This window comes from Corvus kubaryi, unplaced genomic scaffold, assembly GCF_017639235.1.
Source record: "Corvus kubaryi isolate FWS band 111438036 unplaced genomic scaffold, C.kubaryi_AGA036_p1.0 37249, whole genome shotgun sequence".
Classification (NCBI taxonomy): Eukaryota; Metazoa; Chordata; class Aves; order Passeriformes; family Corvidae; genus Corvus; species Corvus kubaryi.
The window spans coordinates 2,216,197-2,223,758 of record NW_024581072.1 but is presented as its reverse complement, the minus strand read 5'-3'; positions in this window follow the sequence as shown (position 1 = coordinate 2,223,758).

The following is a 7,562-nucleotide window of genomic DNA, read 5'->3' as shown; positions in this document are numbered from 1 at the left end:
CCCACCCTCATAGCAGCATCCCTGCCATGACCTTGATCAAAATAACTTCTATTCAAAGGACAAGGCACATGTCTGTGCTGAAGACTGCACTTGCGACAAGGGTTCAGTGACACGTGTCTTGGTTTACAAGTCCTGACTGGAATTACCCTGAAAAGAGGGAGCGTACTTTTTTGGACGGTGAGGAGACATTTGGGCATTGAGGAGAAGGTTGCGCAAGCTGACTAAAAATATTCACCTTCCAAAGAGTTGATGGAGCCTATCTACACTGCGCTTCTGAGCGAGATACAGCAGAAAGATGATTTCTGGCTGAACAAAAAACATTTTCTTGGAGAGGAAGAAAGCAAACCATACCCACCCACCTAAACCACTTATTTTGAACAATCTTAGTATAGCGATGATGGAAAATGGGCTTCAGCTTGCTTTTCTTTCTGTCCTTTCTGCAAAGACACACCCCATCCAACAGAGAGTGCACAACCCCAGGGATGCTGCTGTCTTCCAAGCTACCAGGTGCAGGAAGGAGTATCTACCTTGGCTAACTCTGAGCAGTTTCCCCTGAAGGCCAGTGCACAGCATGCTGTTCTGACCCTATGGCAAGCCCTGGCAGTGTTCAAAATGCCTCTGCAAACAATGGGGGGAATAAGAACATTTCACCAAAAGAGCACTCTGATAAAGGGAAGGGTTAGGCAACATTCACAAGAGGCTGCTCCCTTCCTATTAATGGATTGTCGTTTCCAAGTGATAACTGAATCTGTGTACTGTTCAGTTGCCTCCCATGCTTTTTCTTTACAGCCTTGTTCAGTTTTTGTCTTGTCTCTGGCTTTCAAACAAATACTCTCCCCTTGGGCAAGGCCTCCTTGCAATCTTCTTTCCCACAGAGTTTTCAGTTTTTGATGCTATATTCTGCTTCCTTCCGCAGACTTCTACCCATCTGTACATTTCCCCAACATTTTAAAACTGCACATCATAAAGATAAAGGCCCTTCAGTACCTTTGCACATACAGACAGTGTTAGCTGAGAAAACAATGCTCGTGCACTATGAAAGTCCTTCCCTGAGATTTTAATTCACAGACCTCGCTTTCCCAGTATGTAATTTTTATGGCGTTTGCATTCTCAAGATTCATCCTATTTAGCTTGTGGCCTGTGGTCACTGGCATAATTCAAATATTTACAAACATTCCTGCAAACGTCCTTGCAATGGTCAATGTGCTGTGGCTGAAGCAAGTTAAAACTAGGTAGGAAATGTTCTTTCCCTCAGTATAACTGTTACTTCAGGAAGCAACTCCCTGCATTTAGATTGCAAGATCAAGATGTAAGTGCTACAACAAAATTACAGGCTTTAGTGATTAAGCAACACAGTCCTAAGGAACTGGTCAATCTATTAAGTAATCAATATACTGATTATCAAACAAACACACCACTGCTGCTAATCTGAAATTATGCTATTTTCCACCTTATTATACACAATTATAAAAGTGCTTATTTCACACTCTTAAATCTTATGAATCACATACATCAACTGTTCACTTACAAATCCATCACTTTTCCTCTTTACATGACGTATCACCACAGTGGAAATCTATCCCTCTGAAGCCCACCCTCTCACAGCAAGTTTTTCAGACACCGTTGTGAAGGGAATTCCTGGTGGATCAGGTTGCAAATCAGTGACGCACCTGCAGGCACCTGCACTCCTCCTTTCAGAAGGCTCCCTCTTCCTTTGTTTATTTAATCTGATTTTTTTGCCTTATTCATCACTGTTTCTATTTCCTGGAACGATCTTTTTGCCACTCCTGTGCCTCCCCTTCTCTGCCCAGGTTCCTCCCTAAGACATACCCTTCTTAGTTTATCCTCACTGGCCAAATTCAGCAAAATCTGTACCCAAGTCTGGACTTCCCAAGGTTGTTATTGGAGCAAACTCAGCCTATTACTGATACACCCGGCATGGGAAGAGGGGACCAAAACATCCCCACGAACTTCCAGTTCATAATAGCAACACATTACCTTCCACATTTTCCAAGGCAAATAACTTAATCTTGATTCCTTCACCTGATCCCAGTTTAGGTCCTTGTCTTTGCATCTTCTTGTGAAGAGCAGACCAGCGAAATGAAAACCCGCATCATTTATGCACGGATCTATCAAAAAACTAGCTGTAGAATGGGACCAGAAGAGATGTCCTAAGATGAATGTGCTATGACACAGCAAACCCGGCAAGATGGCTAGCTGTTGTGCAGCAACTCGTATTTTCTAGGATGGCCCTTTTTCTGGGACAAACAGTTAGCATAGTGGCTGACATAATTTCTTCTGAGAAACATCAATTTAGTAGCAAACACGGAAAGAAACAGATGGAATGTGGAATGACCTGACAAATGAGAACCGGGGTTATCATCACATGATTCCTCTTCCAGCTCTACCTTAAAAGCGACTGGGTATTTTTGCCCTTACCTTACACATTAGGAGGCCACTGCAGTAGATTAGTGCTCTGACAGGTAAGAACTTTATTCTCATTTCCAATCTAGAGATAACCATGACAATTTCAGACCAAACTGTGCATCACTTTGGGCTAAGTCTCTTTCTCGTGATACATTATTTATAAATACCCAAAGAGATGTGTAGTTGCTGTAGACTGGAGGTTTCTCCTGCATACACAAACTAGCCCTTTCAGTCTTCCTCGATAATTATATTCTGTACTTGAACTGAAAACGGACAACGAAGAGAATATAAATGCATCTGTCTTTCACTTTGCACCTGTTCTGTCATTTTGTTCTAGCTTATTGCATTGTGAGTAACGTGACATGACTAATGATTCCAGGTAGAAAAATCACCAGAAAATGTTCAGCGTTGACTCTGTCAGCTAGGAAGAAAAAATAAGAAAAGATGTGGTGAGCAGTACTGACATTAACATTCAGACACAATTCAAACATTCATTTGGGCTTAGAGGAGGCATTTAATACATCTTTTTAAAATACTCCCATCCATCCTTACCAGCACTTTGTTTAGTCTTTTCATTAAAGACATATTAATCCAGAAGCATGCATTGGAATCAAAAATCCCAAGTGATTTGAAGCAACCAGGCTGGAACAACAATGAAAAAATCTGATAGTCCAAGGCATAGTGTGAAAAAACAAACAAACACAGAACTACCTCAGGTGTGAAAGTCTTTACCATTCATCTAAAGGCAGCACACTGAAGAAAAATATAAAGAAACAATCACCTCAAGATAGTCAAACATTCACAGAAATCTTAGTAAGAAACATGTCTTCTTTACTATTGTCTCCAAGCACAAGCTCCTAGCCCTGTTGTGAAGTTTGGGCATGCCCTACATGTATTGGACACATTCTCTCCATTTGCCTTGTGACTCACTCTCCACACAGTGTACTAACTTCCCATGTTGAACTTTGTACAACCAAAGAACTGCAAGCACAAGGCTGTTTGTTGTACCAACTATTTCTCGGTATTTTGGATAGCTGTAGTTTCTTAACCACTCCCACCTTTGCCTTTTTGCACTCCATCATTTTCTTTAGTGTCTGACTCTTCTGCCTTTCGTGGGTCCTTCTTCCCATCCACCACGTCAGCAGCAATTCCCAGCCTCAACAATTTTGAGATCAATTCCCAATCATTTCTGAACGGCTGTTTGCTGCAGCCTCTTCTGGCCCATGTGCTGGTAAACCTATTTTAAATCAGTTAATTCTCTTCTTGCTGTCTCTTCACAGCAAGCAGTGGTAGCTCTGCAGGCTACACACCCTGAAACAGCTGGAATGGATATCATCTCTTTTATAGGTGCAGAAGGAAGAGAGCTCCAGCTGCCCTCACACAGGACTAATGTGCACACAATGCCACTGGTTCCGTGGGTTAGCCCAACCACAGGTCAGATCCAGACTGTAAGGCAGACAGTACATGTATGTACACAGCTAAGGAAAACCTTGAAACTACTTAGACTGCCAGGAGTCAGAAGCAGGACTGTCAGCCACTGTAAAGCCACCTTCATGTTCCTACTTGTAGAACAACTGTCAGGGCTCAAATAAAAAACATTCAGCTGCAGAACGTGAAATACATTTGGTTTATTTCTTTCTAAAGTTTGTACATATACATATATCATTATACATATGTGAGATCCTTCAATAGGGTTGCTTGAGTTCAATGACATAAAAATTATTGGAAAGCTTGCAGGCTCACTGTTGCCCGTAAGCAACATTTATTCCAACTTATAAAAACACAGAGGAACAGAGTTATAGTCAGGAACATGGACACAAGAGAAGTCTACTTTATATCTCACAGTTTCAATACATCAAAGGCAAATTATTTGTCTGTATACTGTAGGCTTACTTTATCAGCAATGATAAAATAGAGGAAAATATTTATGTACAGTCACCTCAAGTGAAAAATAAAGCAATGTAAACTTAAATTCCAAAATATTATTTTAAATGATATAACAATATCCCCAAAAGTCCTTCTTCCAAGGGGAAGAGGACTGATTAAGTGCCTTCATTTATCAGGAAATGATCATTCTAGTACCAGATACATGAAGCAGAATAAGGGAGGGCATCCTGTGATACCTGTAGGAAAGAGTGACAACTCTGCTTCAGGAAAGCATCTCTGTGTAAGCAAGTGTATGTTTGAGTCCTTATGGACAACAGCAGCGCATGGAAAAATCTCCCATGAACCAGGGCTTGACTTAAGTCAGCACAGCTCTGACTCCAACCACCCAGTATGCTTTTCTGGCCATGCCTACTCCCAGGGACAAAACAGGGTGTCCTGGTGGTAGGACAGCATCAAACCTGAGATGATGACCTCAAGAGTCAGAACAGCAAGTTCCATGCTGCTGGAAAAGATTTAATGGCTACCTCAATGTTGTTGCTTCACAGCAGACCAAGAAGTTACCGCAAAGCAGTGAGACTGGGACTGTGTCTCTACTATGTTACATGAAAAACACTCCAGCAATTCAGTGATGAGAGTAAACTGAATTCAAGGTTACCAGAAAGAAGGTTCCTACACATCACAAAAGCGATAGGAGACCACCCAGAGGAAAGGTCTTGCAAGGACTGCTGTCAAGCCCTGTAAGGTTAGTTCTGCACACAAGAGATGTATAAGGTGTATGTACACGCATGTGCAAAATGTTTTACTGCACTACCACTGCTGAGAATTATGCTTCCCATATGGCTACCAAGCAACATTGTCTGAAAATTCAGTCCTCTGTCTCAGCCTAAGGGAAAACAACATAGCAACAGTTCAGGTAGAGGGTAAATGACACTTCTTAACTGTGACTCTACAACTGACCGTACTCAGCCACATCTTCCCATCACCATGGGGGGGCAGGAAAGCCAAGGGGCGAAGCCCAATACCTGAGAAAGGATTACAGGACTACAGCTTGCCCAAAGCAAGGTGATGGGGTGTTCCTCTTCATTTCATTCTGAGCAGTTCACTTGCGTCTCGGTTCTGTACGACACAATCACTCTGGCTGTGGTCCAGTGAAGCGCAAAGGCATAGTTTCACTGAAGTTGCTCAAGTGTTTCAAGCTAACTGCATGATAAACAGTTTTATGACTCCAGCTAAGAATCACACCCTCAGGCTTTGCTCTCTCTTTCCAAGAATAATGCAGATCACACTACTGTTGCCCTGACTAGAGCGCAATAGGAAAACCCACTGGGTTTCCCTATGTCATTTTACTCAGACCAGCAACTTGTTAAAAGGTTGTTTAATGCTCCCAAGGGAAACCTTGGGATGCCCAAGAGAGATATTTCAGCCCTGCTGCTCTTTTCCCTGCTGATGAGCCACTCTTCAGGAAATCTGTACGTTGCAGAAAAAAAAACCCCTCACTACTGCTGTACGGCTGTATCTGCAGGAGACATCACAGGCACCTGTCCTTCTTGGACACTTTGGACATGATGCCCCTTTGCTGAATTTTCACAGAGCAAGGTCAACATTTTCAGAAGTAAAGCTGTGTATTAGATCCCCAGAGCATGATTTTCAGAAGAAGTCAGCGTGGATGCTCCTGGTACAGGCACCAGCTGACATAAACAGGGAGAAAGTCAGCCCAGTGTTAAGCTAGCAGAAAATCCCACCCACTAACTCTTGCTTAGACTCTCAAGTATATGTCTTGCTTTCAACATGCAGAACAACAGGCAGCCCCTGGTGGACAGCACATGAAGATCAAGGCAGCTCAAAGGATACCTTAAATCTGCAAAGCTCTGATAGCTGTTTAACCTCATTTGAGAACAATCAGAACAACAAGCAACCTAACAATGTTTGCAGCTGCTGAAGTGCTTTGACCAAAATAAGCCTCAGAAAAGAACAGCAGGCTTTGCAATGCTGAGCCATAGAAGCCATACTATACTTAGGAAATACATACAGACATCTATAGGCATCACTTAAACATGTTCACCAGGTAATCTAAGCCTCAGAGTGTACCTCACAGAGAGAGTAGTGACTTAAAGGTTTTTAAACAGCCAAAAAACTCTGTCCTTTTAGCCAAATTATAATTCTAGACTCGAATAAGAGGACACAGTTGTCATGAATATGTACAAATTTTAAAAAAAACCCAACCACAACCCACCCCTGCTCTCATCCTACAGTCTTTCAGAATTTGACAGCTCTGAGCATGAGGTTTTTGTCAGAGTGTGAGTTAAGACTTATATTACCAATAGAGTTTGCCCTGTGCAGTGACACAGACTCGATAGCATTGGTCTCCCTTTTCCCAGCAAGAGGCTAAGGTGAGTTGGAGGATTTCATGTGATACAAGTCTCCATGGCAGCTTAGCTAGCTGCTCTGTCACTACACCATAATACTCACTCGGCCCAAACTGAAACCTGGCCTGTCTAGACAAAATGTATCTTCTTGTCCTGGTCTCATTTAGATGAAATTACAGACAGGACCACTGCTATAGAGTGGCAACATAAACAGTGGCTTATGTCGGAGAAAAATCCTGCCCTTGCGGCTTGTAGCACTTTCAATGCTTGCATTGCTAGGTGTGTGCCTTTACTGGTCCAAATAAACCTCTGGCCTGTACCCCAGCTGGTTCCTGGCCCAGATTTAAAAGCACAGGCCATGGGAAGTCCCTCACTGTTTAAACATTTATAATTTTTATGGAATAATTAAGTGTTCAAAGGCAGGGAAGAGATAATGCTTTGGGGATTAGCCTAAATTTGCTCCTTCTGACTACAAGGGCAAAGTCAGGCCATTGGTGCAGGCTTTGGGAAAGTTCTTGCTTGCTTTGGGAAAGTTCTTGGTAAACGAAGGGCTCTAATAAATAACTAAAACCCAACCTTAATGCAGCTAACAAAATGCATGAGCAAGGGACATTCTCTCAGGCAAGGCTGGGCCTGCCTCCTTTCAGTGTTCAACTGGATGCTGCTATCAGCAGAGCAGATACTCCCAGGTGGCATTCAGACTTCTTCCAAGGACCTGTCCTCCTTGCTCCCATGCAAACCAGTCTCCTCACAAAAAGACTGTCGTACCCCTGGATAAGGGTGCTGCTGTCACAAGGGGACAGTTCCTCAAGCAGCACAGACTAGAGGGAAACCTATGAGGAGAGGAGAGGAGAGGAGAGGAGAGGAGAGGAGAGGAGAGGA